Here is a 17,405-nt window from a genome sequence, read left to right as displayed (position 1 = left end):
AATTGAGCATTTTCCACAATTCTATTTTTCCTTCATTCTTAGCATATGTTATACTACTTCTTAAACTTTTAAAAATAGTATCTTAATATTCACAATATATTACAACTAATCCCAGCCTACTTTCAAATAATACTATATCACTTTACAGTCAGTGCAAGTACCTTATAATAACATAAATAATACTAATTATTCTCTTATTCCTTGTATATTTGATATTCATTTTACTTATACATAAGCATTGATAGCATAGCCATAAGCATACATAATCAAATACATTGTTGCTATTTTGCTATTATTTTTGACAAACTTCTATCTTTTAAATTTTAGATAAATTTAGAATTGAGAATAAGAAAAATAAGTTTTCATTTTACTTGCACTATTCCTTCTCTGATGCTCTTCCTTTATATAGATTTTAGTTTCTAACCATATCATTTTCCTTCTTTCTGAAGAACTTTTAACATTTCTTAAAAGATAGGTCTACTGAGAACAATCTCCTCAATTTTTGTTTCTTTGAGGATGTCTTTATTTTTTCCTCACTTTTGAACAATACTTTTACAGGGTACAGAAATCTAGGTTGGTGATTTTTTTCTCTCAACACTAAATATTTAACTCCACTTTCTTCTTGTTTGCAAGGTTTCTGAAAAGTTAGATATAATTTTTCTTGCTCCTCTAAGTAGAGTATTTTTTTCCCTCTGACTTCTTTCAGGTTTTTGTCTTTATCTGTGATTTTCTATAGTTTGCGTATGTTATGCCTAGTTTTAGCTATGTTGGCATTTACCCTGCTTGGCATTTATTAGTGTTCTTTGAGTTTCTTGGATCTATTGTCTGATATCTGACATTAACTTGGAGGAAATTCTTAGTCGTTACTGTTTCAAGTATTTCTTCTGTTTCACTTTCTTCTCCTTGGTATTCCCATTACACATAATTTACACCTTTTGCAGTTGTCCCAGAGTTCTCAGATAGTCTGCTCTGGTTTTATTTTTTCAGTTTTTTTTTTTCTTTGCTTTTCAGTTTGATTTATGTTGAGATAGCCTGAATCCCGGAGGTTATTTCATCAGCCATGTCCAGTCTACTAATAAGCCCATCAAAGACATTCTTCATTTCTGTTACGGTGTTTTTTTACCTCTAGCATTTATTTTTGGTTCTTTCTTAGAATTTCCATCTTTCCACTTACATTGCTCATCTGTTCTTGCATGATGTCTTTTTTTATCCATTAAAACCTCTAGCATATTAATCATAGTTGTTTTAATTCTCTGTACGATAAATTCCAACATCCTTGCCATATTAGAGTCTGATTGTGATGCTTGCTTTTTCTCTTCAAACTGTATTTTTTGCCCCTTAGTAATCATATTTTTTTTTCTTGATAACCAGGCATGATGTACTGCGTGAAAGGAAATGCAGTAAATAGGCCTTTAGTAATGCAGTAAGGTGTGGAGAACGGGGGTCCCAATATTAAAACTCAGTCCTTTAGTGAGCCTTTCCCTCTGGATTGTGAACTTTACAAGTTTCTCAGGTTCCCCCCCGCACCACCACCACCACCACGATCTTTAAATGGGACAGGATGGCTAAAGTGGGCTGGAGGTGGGTATTTCTCTTCCCCAACCTCAGGCTCTGATAAAACGCCAGCAGGCTCTGGTTAAATGGTTTCACCTGAGGGCAGACCTTGTTAAGAACAGAATGCTCTAGTAGAGTTCAAAATGGTTCCTTCTACCCTCTCCCCTCTAGAAGCACAAGGGGATTTTTCTCCTACTTTCACTGTGAGAATCTGGTAGAGCTCCAAGAGGTAAGACTCACAAAAATGTGGGAATCTCTAATGACTGGGACCCCCTGCAGTTTTTATCTCTCAGACTTGTCCAAATGAACCCCCAGTAATTTATCACTTACTATTCAGGTTTCCCTACCTGGGTACTGGTTTTCACAGAGGTTTCTACTCATGGATTTCTGTTCTGGTAAATAAGTTATGATTCTCTGTATTTGCCTGCCTTTTTTTTTTCTTCAAATTTTGGGTGTAGCAGTTTGCCCTGTGACCTCATTTCTCTTACAGATCTAAGATGAGTTGTTGATTTTTCAGTTTTTTTTTTTAGCTTTTTACTCTTGTTAGGACAGAACAGTGACTTCCAAGCTTCTTTCATGCTAGACCAAAAACTGAAAACCTTGATTTTTAAAAAATTTGTATACGGCAAAGTGTACTCTTTGTGGTATACAGGTCTGGGGTTTTGACAAATGCACACTATCAGGTAACCACCACCCCAATACCATACAGAACAATTCCGTCACTCCAAAAAATTCCTCTAGCACAACTGTATTTCAGTCTATGAGAAGCACTAGTTGTATCTTAAAGATACTACTCAGGGTAGGTAACCTTCATGAAGAGCAATTTCCCACCACTACTGAAGACCTCGTCTACTTTGAGACACACAATCATTGTATTGCTCACAGTATAATGTGGGGAGGCACTTCAGGAGCGTGCAGAAGAGGAATGGAGTAGGAGGCTGAAGATTTTATGGCAAAATAGAGCTTTATGAACGTATCACTGATTTATAAATAATTTATTTATAATGATTTATGAATTTCATGTAACAATAAATATTAAGTATTGACTTCTTGTGGTGCTAGGCAATTTGGGAAAGACAGGAAACATACTAGGAGATGAAGGGTGCTGTTGGTAGGAGGCATTTCTCATTTAATGTGTTGGCCTGAGCACATCAACATTTATGTTCATTCTCTTCCTGAACCCCACTAACATGATAGAACGGAATCAAAAGCTACACCCTGCCAGGACAAAAAGAGGAGTCCACACAGACAAAGTCATCAACTAAATGGGGTTGTCCTTAGATATATACCTATGGCTGACTCCCTGCCTCGTTCAGGTCTTTGCTCAAATGTCACCTTTTTAATGCAGCCTGTTCAAATTTACAACCCGTCATTCTCCTCCCACCATTGATTACCTTTTCCTGCCCTAACGTCACACATAACATCCTTATTTATTATGCCAGCTGCCTGTGGTTGTTTTTTTCACTGATATATCCCAATCACCTAGAATAGTATTTATCACATTGCAAGTGTTTGATAAATTATTTGTCAAATGGAAAAATGATGATTGTGGTCAATGGAAAGTTGATGGGTGAATGGGAACTGGCTTAGCAGTGCAGAGAAATCCACAGATGCCTGTGGTAGAGGGACTAACCGAAAACGTGTCCAGTAAAACCTGGGACCTGGCAGCACCGAGTCTCTGAAGGTGGGCCTATAGACCAGGGCTTGTTAACAGATTATGTGAGAATCTTCCCCACCCGCCCCCAGCAACCAGGCAACTGCTTCTTTCCCACCTTTCCCCCCACTCCAGCAGAGGATCAGAGAGGAGGATCCCTCTCCTGGGAAATTAACAGGCCCAAGATTAAGACTCACAGACATTGACATTTGAGGGTCAATAAGCAATCTTCAAAAGCGAAAAATCAAGAAATAGCGGGATAATTATGGTTCTACACTGTCTGACTTTTTAAACAGTGCACACATATTATCTTGACTAAAATAAAACAGACTGAAAAAAGAAATAACTTAGGGACGACTATTTAGTTTGGCATCATCAAACAATTGATTTCCCATATAACTGAAGTTTTTCTCTGAAAGCCAGGCTTTTAAAAAAACTTTTTATTATGGAAATATTTGAATGTATCTAAAAGTAAAGAGAATAATATAGAGCATCCCCCAATGTACCCATCACCTAATTTTAACAGGTTTTTTTACAGTTATTGTGTGTTTGTTCATTTATTATTTTACTAGAGAATTTTAAAACAAATTCCAGATATCATACAATTTCTTCCCGAAACACTTCGTATATATCTTAAATAAAAAAATTAGATTACTTGTCTTTTAAAATTTCTATTACTTTGCATTTGTCTGATTCTTTTCTTGTGCTGCTATGAAAAGTTTTCCTCTTTCCTTTTATTTGCTGTAAATTTGTAGAGCTGGGATCCTAAGTAGATCCAAGCTCATATTGCACCACCTGAGAAGGCACGTCTTACCTGGTTGTCCCATTCTTAGTGATGTGAGTTGATCGTTTATGATGTTTCCCATCAGCCTTTCACTTAATGGTTTCCATGATCCATTGATAGCACATTAGTTCATGAGACATTACAAAATGCCACTCTTTCTACATATGTTAACTGGCATTCTTCTATAAAATAGAACTTTATCTCAACTATCTGGAAATCCTGGGAAAAGTGGCCTAAATGCTTCATACTTTATCAATGTCTTGGAATAATGAAATGGTGTCCTAGTAATTTCCAAAGGCATCCAATAAGAGTTGTTTGTTGCTTTATTTTGAAGAATCATTATGAACTTAGGTTTTTAAAATCAACTTTATTGAAACATAATTTACATAAACTGTACTGCCCCCATTTTGACAAATGTGTAACCTACTATGTGACCACCCCTACAATTAAGATATAAAATATTTCTATTCCCCCCCAAACTTTTCTCATGCTCCTTTGCAGTCAGCCATACCATCAGGTAACCACAGACCTTTCTTTCAATATCAATTAGTTTTGCCTGTTCTAGACTTCAATATAAAGGAATATACTATATTCTTTGTTTCCAGTTTCTTTCACACAGCATAATGTTTTTGCGATTCATCCATGTCGTCACATGTATCAATAGTTTGTTTCTTTTTTATTACTCAGTAGTAGTCCATTTTATTCACCTGTTGATGGACGTTTTGGGTATGTTCAGTTTTGGGCTATTACAAATAGAGCTGCTATGAACATTTGTAGATGGGTCTCTGTGGAAAAATGCTTTCAGTTGTTTTGGGTAAATATTAGGAGCAGGATACCTGCACTGTATGGTAGGTGAACATTTATAAGAAACTGCCAAACTGTCTTTCAAAGTGGTTGTACTCTTCTTGCATTCCTACCAGCAACGTATGACAGTTCCACTTGTTCCATATCTTTGTCAACACTTGATTTTGTCAGTCTACGGGGCATAAAATGATATCTCCTCAGGGTTTTAATTTGCTCTTCCTGATGACAAATGAAGTTTTGATCATCCTTTTATAGGCTTATTGACTATTCATACATCTTTTGTGAAGTCTGTGGTTAAAACTTGTGCTCATTTTTTATTGGACTGTTTGTCTTCTTATTACCGAGTTGTGTATATTCTAGATATAAGTCCTTGGTCTTATAAATAAACTGAAAATATGTTCTCTGAACACATCGCTTCTTACATATTCAATGTATTTCAGTCAACTGCAGTCATTATTCTTTTCAATTTTCAATTTGTGCTATCTTTAAGACAAAGCTTTTTTGAAAAGAACACATATTTAAACTATTTTTTTTATGGGAAAAATGTCAGAAATTCATCGTGTGTTTTTCAAAGAAAATCTATTGAGCCAACAGTTTAGATTTGTTTTTCATAAGTCATGAGTGTCATCTTATAAATACTCATGATTTCCTTTGGGTCTGATGAGGGAGAAAAATACCGACTACATCTTTTATAAATGATGAGTCTAAGGACATAAAATTGGTTTTATAACAAACATGTCAGAACTTCTTAAACATAATGTGACTTGTTCTCCACACAACTTAAAAGACTATTATTAATCTATTCCAAAGAGGTTGATTGATGAAACTCAGCACAATTTTTAACTCTTCATTGGATGGCCTTCAGATCTCATTTAGGAGTCTAATATGAAAATCAACTTGTACCCTTCAACAATTTAAAAGCTCTTTAAATAAATAAGAGATTTGACTCTGGGCCAGGCATAGGACTAGATGTTTCACATCCATCAGCACCTTTAATTGTACACAAATCCTGGGAGATGGGCATACTTAGCTCTATTCTACAGATTATGAAACTGACGTTGATAAAGATGAAGTGACATTCCTAAGGTCACACAGGCACCAACTGACAGAAAGTGCATTTAAACCTGGTTCTTACTGCCCCCAGCCTGTGCTCATCACAACATACCATAACGCTGCCCATCGTTTTTACTCCTTTACTGGTTTTAAAAAAATGGGATCCACTTTAGGTGGCAGAAAACATGGAAAATGTAGCTTTTTACGCACTGTGCATTCCAACACGTGTTTGGACCAGATTTCACAATTGTTTTTAGCAATGGCAGCTCCCAGCATAAGTGACCAGTCTCCCAAAGCAACTGCTTCAGAGAGGCCAAGACAAGTATTTCTCAGTGTCACCACCTTATTACTTTCATACCTTATTTTCCATTCTATTCCTTTCTATTGCTGTCAGTTTTTGCTCCTGTGAATGTTTCCCACATCTAAGGTTTTGTTTCCATGTTTGCAGGGAGAGGGCTTGAGCAGCTCTAGATACTCAGATTTATGTTGACACTAAGAGAGCTTGTGTGTAATCTGTGGCCTGATTTTGAAAGTGCCTTGGTTTGGGACTTCTCACTTTTTTTTGAAGTTAAACTTTTTATTTTGAGATAATTGTCCATTCACATATAGTTGTAAGAAACAATACAGACAGATCCTATGTACCTTTTACCCAGTTACTCTTAGAGGTAATATCTTTCAACAGCATAATACAGCAGGTATTAGAATAATGTCATTTAGCTCAATGTCGTTCTGATATAACATTGATGAGATGCCATAGGCACTTAACTCCTGTTTATATCAATTAGCCTATGGTAAAATTGGTTTCGATATACATCATTTCACTTAAAGTCGCAAAACCTAAGGGTGATATTAACTGAGAATTTACAATATCACAACCAGGATATTGACAATAATACAGTAAAGATACAGGACGTTACCAATACCATAAGGATTTTTCACGTTGCCCTTTTATAGCCACACCCATTTTCCTTCCTCAACAACCTGTTGTTAATCCCTGGCAACCACTAATCTCTTTTCCATTTCTATAATTTTATCATTTCAAAAATGTTATTATGTTAACTAGTGCATTGTTTTGTACACCTGGAACTAATAAAAAAATGTTATTATAAATGGAATCGTGCATTATGTACCCCTTTGGGATTGGCTAGTTTTTCCCATTAAACATGATCTCTGCAGATTGATCCAGGGGTTGTTACAGGCACTGTAGTTCGTTCCTTATTATCACTGAGTGACATGCCATGCATGGATGTGCCCGTTTCTTTCACCATTCACACAACGGAGCACATCTGGGTTGTCTCCAGTTGGGGGCGAGTACAAATAGAGCCTCTATAAACATTCCCATGCAGGTTTTTATGTGAACATAGTTTTCATTTCTCTGGGAAAAATATCCGGGAGTGCAATTGCTGGGTCGTGTAGTAGTTGCATATTTAATTAAAAAAAAAAACTGCCAAACTGTCTTCCAAAGCGGTTGTACCATTTTCCACGCCCTTCAGCACTGTATGAGGGATCCAGTATGGTGATCCTGTATGGTGATGTCATTTATTTTTACACATTATTTTGGTATGCACTTTTAATTTTAAGATAGGTTTAGATAGGAAAGTTGCAAAGATAACACAGAGAGGTCTATGAAAGCAGTTGAGAAATAACTGAGAAATGGAGTCCCTCACTCAGTTTCCCCTGTGGTTCACATCTTCCATTTGTGTGGTACCTTTGGAGGAACAAACAGTGACAGATTACTTTTAACTAAATTCCACGGTTTGTCCAGATTTCACTGGTTTGTCCCCAGTGTCCTTTTGCTGTTTGAGGATCCCATCCAGGTACCATGTTACTTTTACTTGTCATGTCTCCTTAGCCTTTTCTGGTCAATTATAGTTTCTCAGACTTTTCTTGTTTTTGATGACCTTCAGGATTTTGAGGTGTGCTGGCCAGGTATTTTGTAGAATATCCTTCAATTTGAGTTTGTTTTGTTCTTCTCCTGGTTCGACTGGGGTGATGGAATTTGGGGAGACTTACCACAAAGGTGAAGTGCCATTCCCATCACATCAAATCAAAGGTACCTGCAATCAACAGGACTGATGATGTTAACGCTGGTCACCCAGGTGAGGGAGTGTTGGCCAGGTTTCTGCACTGTCAGGTGACTCTTCATCTCCCCTACTCCCCGTCCTCCTCCATATTTTACTCTTTGAAAGCAAGCCCTTAGCATAGCGCATACCCACAAGTTGGGAGTTAAGCTCCACCTCTTTGAGAAGGAGGTATCTACATAAATTATTTAGGATTTTTCAGTCCTATTTTTTTTAATTTATCAATTCTGATAGATATGTAATGGTATCTTATCATTTCAATTTACATTTGCCTAATCGTTAGTGATATTGAACATCTTTGCATGTGCTTAATTACTATCTGTTATCCTCTTCTGTGAAATGTCTCTTTGTATCTTTTGCCCATTTTCTAACTGGACTTTTTTTTACAGTTGAGTTTTTTACAGTTGAAAAAGGTTGTTTTTATACATTCTAGATACTAGTCTATTTTCAGATATAAAACTTGCAAATGTTTCCTTGTAATCTGTAGCTTGTCTTTCCATCTTCTTCACAAGGTATTTTACAGAGCAAAAGGTTTTCATTTTGATGAAGTCTGATTTATCAGTTTTCCCTTTTGTGAATCATGCTTTTGGTGTCAAGTCTAAGAACTCTGCCTCGTTCTGGATTGTGAAAACCACTCTTGTTTTTATCTAAATGATTTGTAAAAGACTTACATTTAAATCTATGATCCATTTTGAGTTAAATTTTTGTATAAGGGGTCAGGCTTAAGTTGAGGTTCGTTTTTACATCTATGAATATTTAGTTGCTTCAGCACCATTTGTGGAAGGGACTGTCTTTCCTTGAATTGAATTGCTTTTGTACCTTTTTCCAAAAAAAGTTGGACATACTTTTGTGGGTCTGTTACTTGGTTCCCCATTCCATTCCATTGATCTCTGTGTTTATCTTTCTGCCAATAACCCATAGGTTTTGAGTACTCTAGCTGTATAATAAGTCTTAAAATTGGATAGACTGATTACTCCCACTTTATTCTTGTTTCAAAATTGTTTTAGCTATTCTAGTTCCTCTGTCTTTCCATTTAAGTTTTAGAATAATATTGCGTATATCCATCAAAAATATTGCTGGAATTCTGTTAAATCTGTATGTCAATTTGTGAAGAACTGCCCCCTTTACTGTGTGGAATCTTCTCATCCACCCACATACCAGGAATATGTCTCTCCATTCTTTGATTTCTTTCCTCAGCATTTTATAGTTTTCAGCATAGAATTTTGTATATGTCTTGTTAGATTTATGCATGAGTATTTTTTTTAATTAAAGTTTATTGGAGTGACAATTGTTAGCAAAGGTTTCAAGTGTACAATTCTGTAATACATCATCTATATATCACATTCTATGTTCACCCCCCAGAGTCAGTTCTCCTTCCATCACCACATATTTGATCCCTTTTACCCTCATCCACCACCCTCCTTCAACCTAAGTATTTAATTTTTAAGTGTAAATGGTATTGTAGTTTTGGTGTCTACATGTTCCTTGCTATTATATAAAAATACTGTAATTGATTTTCATGTATTTATCTTGTATCCTGCAACTTTGCTGAACTCACTTCTTAGGTTACAAATTTTTTGTAGATTACTTTGGATTCTCTCTGTAGGCAGACAATCATGTCATCTGCAAATAGAAGCAGTTTTATTTTTTTATAATCCATATGCCCTTTATTTCCCTTTTTTCTTTTCTTTTTTTTTTTTTTTTTTGCCTCCTTTAACTGGCTCGACCTTCTAGTGCGACGCTGAAAAGCAGTGCTGAGCATAAAGATACTTGCCTCGTTCCTGATCTTAGAGGGAAAGCATTTAGTCTTTCATCATTAATTATGACGTTAGCTGTAGGTTTTTAAAGATGCTTTTTATCAAATTGAGGAAATTTCATTCTCTTTCTTTCTGAGAGTTTTTAACATGAATGTATATTGAATTTTGTCAAATGCATTGGTTGATATGATCATGTGATTTTTTCTTTTGCCTGTTTATATGATGGATTGATTGATTTTCAAATATTAATCCAGCATTGCATCCCTAGAATAAGCCCCACTTTGTCATTGCATATGTACATTTCCTTTTATATATTGTTAAATAGTTTTTGCCAATATTTTGTTGAGGATTATGTGTTGGGATATTTATCTGTAGTGGTTTTGTTTTTCTATGTGTGTATTTTTCTGGTTTTCTGATCAGAGTAATACTGGCTTTATGAAATGGATTGGGAAGTGTTTCTTTCCTCTTTTGTTTTTTAGAAGAGATTGTATAGAATTAGTGTTAGTTCTTCTTTAAATGTTTTGTAGAATTCTCCAGTGAAACCATCTGGCTCTGAAGATTTCTTTTTGGGAGTTTTAAAATGATAAATTCAATTATATTAAAGTTACAGGGCTATTCAAATTTTGAATTTCATATTGAGTGAGTTATAGAGGTTTGTATTTTAAAAGAAGTTGTTTATTTCATCTAAATTTTCCAATTTACTTGTGTAGAGTTGTTAGTAGTTTTCCTTTATTATCCTTTTAACATTTGTAAGATCTGTAGTGGTGTCCCGTATTTCATTCTTGATGCTTTTTTACAGCCTGGCAAGAATGGAAGTCTAGGCTTCCTATATGGCTTTTCCTGGCTTGGATGGAGATGGGGCCACAGTTTTTTGGTGGCTTTGGCTGGAGTTTTCTGTATTGTTAGGCTGCCCCTTTCCTGGTCCTTTGGCTAGAAGGAGTAAGTTTTATTGAGCTTTGTCTGGCCCTTGGTGTTTCTAGGTTGCCGGCTTTTTCAGTTCCAAGTGTGGAATCTCTGGGCTAACAACAACAACAAGAACACAACCCAGGGAGCTCACCACTCTGCTGGTCGTTGGGTCCACAGTTCCTAGCAGGTCTGCCTTCTTCTCTCCACCTTTCAGAGTCTTTTTATGTTTGTTTTCTATATCATGTCCAGGGCTTTTCACTGCACTTAGTGAGAGAAATAGAGAAAAGTACATCTCCTCCATCTTTCTGGAGGTAGAAGTCAAGATTCCACTTTTAAGTAACCTGATTGATGTTTCATAGGCTCTCTTACATTTAGGAAGTTTACAGTTAAGTTGAGGGGACACAATTAACCCATATGAACTAGGATTCGATATAAGACAAAATTTAATTCAGGGCTAACTTGTGCAGTATCAGAATATCAGGACAGTAAGGATTCAAAGAAGAAAGGGAACAGGACAAAGACAACAAATGTTTGTATGTTCATATACAATGTACAATGTTTGTTTGGATAGTCAAAAGAGTACTCTTCCTTCACACCTGGAGGTTTGAAAATTAACTGAGAGATCTATGACTTATTTAGTTCCTTTTATTTGCATAGACAGGACTTATTTCCATGGTATCACCACAGTACTCAATTCTATCAATTTATTTAGTAGGTTTGTTCAGAGATTAGTATCACAGTGAGTCATGTTACATAAACGATGCGTTGTACAGTCCAATGTCCCCATGTGGACTGAAACTCTAAGGACACAGTGCCAAATTCCAGGTATGTAAAGACATCTATTTGGAGATAGAAAAGTCACCAGTCTTCCTTGTATTTCTGAAGAGATATTTTGACCTGCTCTGGGCGTGCAGAGGTCTAGGTTTTTCCCTTTTTATTCAAGTGTTTGGCATTGTGTTAAATACAGCCTCAGTCTCACATAACTTTGAGGGATAAAGGATGTGTGCACTGTTGGCATAATGTGGGGTGTGGCTTTAATCAGGGTGTATGGAAGGGTGTGTGCTTGGCAGGCGGACTCCTCTGGGGCCCTGTGGCTTCCTTCTCGCTTTTCTGCTGCCTCCCTCTGCACTCTTCCTCTTTCTGCTGCTTCACAAGAAGGGTAGACATTTGGAGGATCTTCAGATCAGCAGGCCTGTCCATGGGCGTGTTCCTCATTGTAAAAGCAACAAGATTTTATGCTAGAAATTTAGCCTCTCCAATTTACTGTTTCAGACTACAAAATGGTAACTGTAATGCCTGTAGCCTTCCTCCATCAAAAAAATAGTTCTAGGAAGATTTCCAAAATGGTTGGGGAAGATACAGCTGACCCAGAAATTAAAACATGTTCTTTCTCATGACTTTCATCAGCTAATACTATTCCTTAGGGCTCAGCTTACCTATCTGTAAATCTTACATTCTCAGAACTATCTTTGAGAAATAAGAGAGACATTATTGGTGAAGCGTATTTAGCTCCTAAGGGAATAATCATGTGGACCTACCATATAAAGATAATAGTATAGGATAAGATTGTATCCAGTTAGGAATTGCATTCAGTTATAACAGAAACTGTGGGGGGAGGAAAGCAGCTTAAATAAATAGGTTTACTTTTCCCTTACATAAAAGAGGTCCAGAGGTAGACAGTCTACGGTCACAATAGTAGCTCAATAATGTCATTAATATACCAGGCTCCTTTGTCATCTGCTTCACGATCCTTAATATATTGCCTCTATCTTCAAGATAGCCTCTTGGTCCCAAAATGGCTCTTGGAACTCCAGTCACCACTTCTACATTCCAGACATTAAGCAAGTGAAGAGAAGAAGTAAAAGGCATATGCCAGCTCAGTTAGTCCCTGTTTTGTAGGAATGCCCCTTGGTAAACCTCACCAAGTACTCATACCTCATTGGCCCGCAATTAGTCACATGGTTCCCCTAATTTCAGGTGGGGATGGGAAAGGGCACTGGTTTTGCCTGAGCACATCGCCACATCCACAACTCAAACAGAACTGTTAGCAAGGAAGAAGGGGAAAATGGATATTTGTAGAGAATTACAGCCTCTGCAACAAAAAAATGCTACAAATTAACTTAAGCCTTTTTTTGGTATAATTAGACATTTTCAAATATTCACAAAATCGAAAGTAAGTGTCCATATCCATGGTCAAATTATTTCGTTCAAATCAAGAATATTCTCAAGTTGCCAGGTCACCAGGAAAGTCCAGGGAATCAAATGGCTGGATTAAAGGGCAGAAAATATTGGTGCTTTTTCTCAAGTTTCCATTTGTCCTCTGAGACGGTTTAGCCCTAAACATAATTTCTAATAATGTCAACCTATATACTTTATATCGCAGTTTACCATCCAAAGCACCGGTCATGGTCATGACCCCATTTCCTCCTCTTCACACCCCAGTGAGATGAGAGGAATAGAAGATAAGCCTCAGATTTAAAATGACTGGCCCATGGTAACTCTCTGGTAGGGCTGGGGCACTAGGACTTCTGACTCCAAACCTCCAGCTCCTTCCTTTATACTCTCTATCTAATAACTCCTTCTATCCGTATATCTTTTCTAATATAATAAACACACATTATTCTCTTCAGTCTCATTTGATGCCCGGTGAGGAAGACAGCAGGTTCCAATCATTGCCATTTTATAGCTGTGGAAGTTGAGAGGTAACCATGATGAGGAAGGGGGAGTGGGGCCGGAACCCCATGGCAAACCCCTCGCAAAGCTCTTTATCTGGGAGGACTCCCTCAGAAGGGTGGGTGTCCCTCGTGAGGAGGCCCTTCTCACATGTGACACTGGCATTCGAGCTCTTGGGTGCTCCTCAGTCTGGGAGGGTGGGGGTAGGGTGTTTCCCTCCCCTGCCCGCCTGTGCCCCCACAGCCCTGAGTCCCCTACACTCACCGTGGGCCCCCCAGGATGCCCCAGCAGTTTCCGTAAATCACACGAAGGAGAAAATGTTCCTGAGAAATGTTTTCTTTTCCCAGGAGATATTTTTGACACCAGATAAAGGGGCCGTATGGAAAACAAACTCTCCAACGCTGAGCTCTGAGCTTGGTGTTCCTGCTTGCTTTTTCCCTTTCTGCCCGCTTCTCTCTCACACACACTCGTGTGTTTGAAGACACCACGCTGTAAATCTACCTGCCTTCTGTGGGGATTTGCTTTCTGGAAAGCATCTCTCCCCAGGACCACTGCCTTGGTTACCTTCTTGGTTCTGTGTCCCCAGGCCTCACTGCCCCTCCAAATGGACAGAAGCCCAAACCTTGCTCACAAGTATTTCCAGGGAAGGACATACCTTGAAATAAGCCTGCTTTGGAGACTTCTGGGTAACAGTTACCCAAACACCCGAGAACTTGGTGAAAATCCTTACCTTCTGGTCCACTGTCACCGGTGCCAGTGGCAGCCGGCTTGGTTTGTTCAACCTCCTCGTAGCCATGGCAGAATGAGCTCACCCAGCCAGACCCCCGGGATTCCAGCCCAGGCCCCATCGATCCTGCCCTTTCCCACCCCAAAGAGCTGTCCACGTGTGGAAGGTAAACAACCACTTTCCAGAAGAGTTCCACACAATGCATGCTTAGCTGGATCGCTAAATAACCAGCTTTACTTTTCTGAGGCAAATAGGACAAGAGAGTCTATTTCTGCTTCTTCCAAAAAGCCCTCCTTGGTTTGCCCATTTCATGGTGAACTCCCCTCTTTAAATTTGGAATACTCATTGAGTGCATGGCTCCCACCTGAGCTGGTTCATTCGGTTTGTTAAGGTCCCCTGCCTGAATAGTGTCAGTCACGTCTTCGCACACCTGCCACCCCTTCTCGTTACGTCTCCACGGCAGCGTGGGCCCTTTCAGCATCCTCCATGGTGCCTGGCACCGGGTTTCACCATCCGAGCCTTGGAACATTTGCTTGTTGAGACATATTATCATAATTCAGTAAACTACTATTTGCCTGGCAACATGTTGGGTATTTTGTGTATATGCTTTTTAATATTCCCAGCATTCCAAGAAGAAGGTATTATTATCCCCACTTTAAAGATGAGCCAAGTTAGTTTTCGTGATAATTTTGGAATTTCCCTGACATCACCCAAAACCAACATGTGAACCCGATGGAAGCTTTGTGGGAAACAACCCCCAGAGCAGTCAGTCTACCTCCGTTCAGTGCTTGTGTCACAGTGCTCCTAAAAGCTTGCCACACCTTCAGTGACTCCATTGTTATGCCTCAGTTTCCCAAATCTGAGGTGGTCCTTCTGCTGAATAGGTGATGGAGGATAAGAATGATTTCTTTGGTCTGTAAACTTTGCGATAAAGAGAATTCCCAGCCGGCAGAGGAATTGTAAAGAGCCTTATCCCTGCTCTGTAACAGAGCTCGGCCTTCTCTCTGCCCCCTTTTCCACTTCCTCCAGGCAGTCCCTTCTGCCTCTGGGCTGGGACAGCTGGTAAAACACCACTTCCTTCAGTTAAGGGAAAGGGCCTCAGTGCAGAATGGTTATCCAAGAGAGCTTACAAAACACTCTCCGGGTCCCTCAAGTGCTGAGAAATCCAGACCAGCTGGATGACATTTTTCTCCCCAAGCTCGTAAAGCTGCAACAATTAAGAGGAAAGGGCTTGGCACCGCCCGGTTGGGGTGGACTTCAGCTCAGAGCTCTGGACAAGCTGCCCAAGGCCCTGGGTGACCTCTTGCCTCTGCCCCCCATGACCCCTGCCCCCACTGCTTCCCAGGACAGTGGGTCAGTAGTCAGGCTCTGGCTGGTTTCAGTTTCTTTTCCTGAATTCTTCTTGCAAAGGAGGAAGTGGAGCTAGAGGGGGAAAGATTGGGGATAGAGAGACGACAGACCGAAGCCCCGAGTGAGGGAATGGTTTGCTGGTTCCAGGCTCTGTGACGGCCTCAATTTCCTTATCTGCCAAATCGGGAGAAAAGTCCAGCATCTCTGACCTCACAGTATGTTATGGGGCAAAGTGAATGATAGGGTAATGGCAATATTTCCTGTGAAGCCTTGGAAGTCAGCATGTAAATCATTCAAACAGCCCCAGTCCAACAGGCTCCCGGGGTTCTTCCCCACCAGATCAGTGGGAGCGCGCTTAGGAAATGGAATTATAAAGTTACCCTGAGTAAATTGTAATTAGGAAAATGAATTTCTGTGAAGACATGTGTCATAGAGTTTCAGTGTCGAAAGAAATCTTACAGTTCGTGTATTACAATGATACCCAAACCAACAGAAACCATGTGTCGGTCATCGATTTATTGTTTGGGCTTTTCCATTCCTATAGCATAGGGAATTGGAGATGAGGTCGTGCCATCGTCCTGTCCCTGAAAACCACCAGTTACTTTCTCATAAGGGTCATCGTATTGTCCCACCAGGACCCCTGTGGAATAGGAAAAAGGCAGGGATTGTTATCTAATTTTTGCCAACTCGGAAACTGGGACACCAACATGTTAAGCAGCTTTGCCAAAGTCACAGTAAAATGCAAGTGGAACTGGGGTAGAATCCAGGTTTCCTTACCCCGACATAAATGACAGTGAACTCCGGCTTATAACAGTCCCCGTCTCTAAATAAAATACAGGGGCTTCTTATCACAAAGCATAATTACAATAGGAAAAGGGCCACTAAAAATAGATCCTGGGATTTTACAGTGAATAGTAAAAACTATGAAAAATTATACTACAGATTATGAAAATATGCACTGAAGAAAATAAGATGTGGTTTATAGTTACTGCTGTATGCAAAATCTTAGAATAAATAATTAATCAAAAACTGATTTGCTTGGACATCGTTTTTCTTGCACAATTTTGTTTTTATGATGGCATCATAAGACATCTTTCAATCAATTTTGGCCTTTCAAAGGGCAGTAATGTAGAGTCCCTTCATCACTTAACTCAAGGGCTCGTCCTTAATCCTTTGATACTACAACGTTCCTGTTTGGAAGCCCAGGACTCTCTTTGTGGGTTCTCTTTGCAGGTCCCACCCTCAGTGTCTTTTCACCTGCTAACTCAGCCAGGTCCTGTCCAGTCGGTGGCTCTATGTGACTTGGGTCATTGTCAAATATCGCTTGAGTCAACCTGATCAGATTCAGTATCTTTTGCAAGGTTTGCAATTTTATTTTGTGCAGATACACTTGTATTCAAAAGGAAAATTTGAAGGTGAACTACTTTTAAAAGAGGTCAGTTCATTAATGAGTATTTTTGTGTTGGAATGACTTTTTCCTTCTGGTGTAACTCATAACTCAAGAGTGGGGACAAGGAATTTTCAGATGACCAGGGCTGCTCCTCTATATCCCTTCTTACTCCTAGCCAACCCCAAGGAAGCCCAGCTGGGTGGGATTATTTTTCAAGTGAGACATCTGCACTGGTATCTGCAGTCCTCATCCATACATGGTCATCTCTGGACCCTGGACATTTGGCGTAGACTCTGTGCAGGAGTAGAGGGTCTCGGAGCCCCTACTTTTCTTTGCCTAGGACATTATTTCCAGACTGAAAGTCTGTGTTTCTTTGGTACCGTCAATATTTTTAGTGGTCATTCCCTTTGGCAATTAGGACAGGCGAGGACTAGTGACACACAGGTGGGGAGAGGGACGGCAAAGTCTTGTCATTCCCGGCCGATGGTGATGCTTTCCCTCCACCAGTCATTCATTCAATGAAATGGATTAAGCGACTCAAAAGAAAGCAGCTTCCTTCACAGGTTATCCACCCAAGAGACATTTATTAAACAGCTAATAAGTGATAGGCATAATTCTAAGTGTTGTAAAGATAGAAATGGGTATGACATAGTTGAGCTCCAAGGAACTTAA

The sequence above is a fragment of the Rhinolophus hipposideros genome, assembly GCF_964194185.1.
Source record: "Rhinolophus hipposideros genome assembly, chromosome: 9".
Lineage (NCBI taxonomy): Eukaryota > Metazoa > Chordata > Mammalia > Chiroptera > Rhinolophidae > Rhinolophus > Rhinolophus hipposideros.
This window is presented reverse-complemented; position numbering follows the sequence as displayed.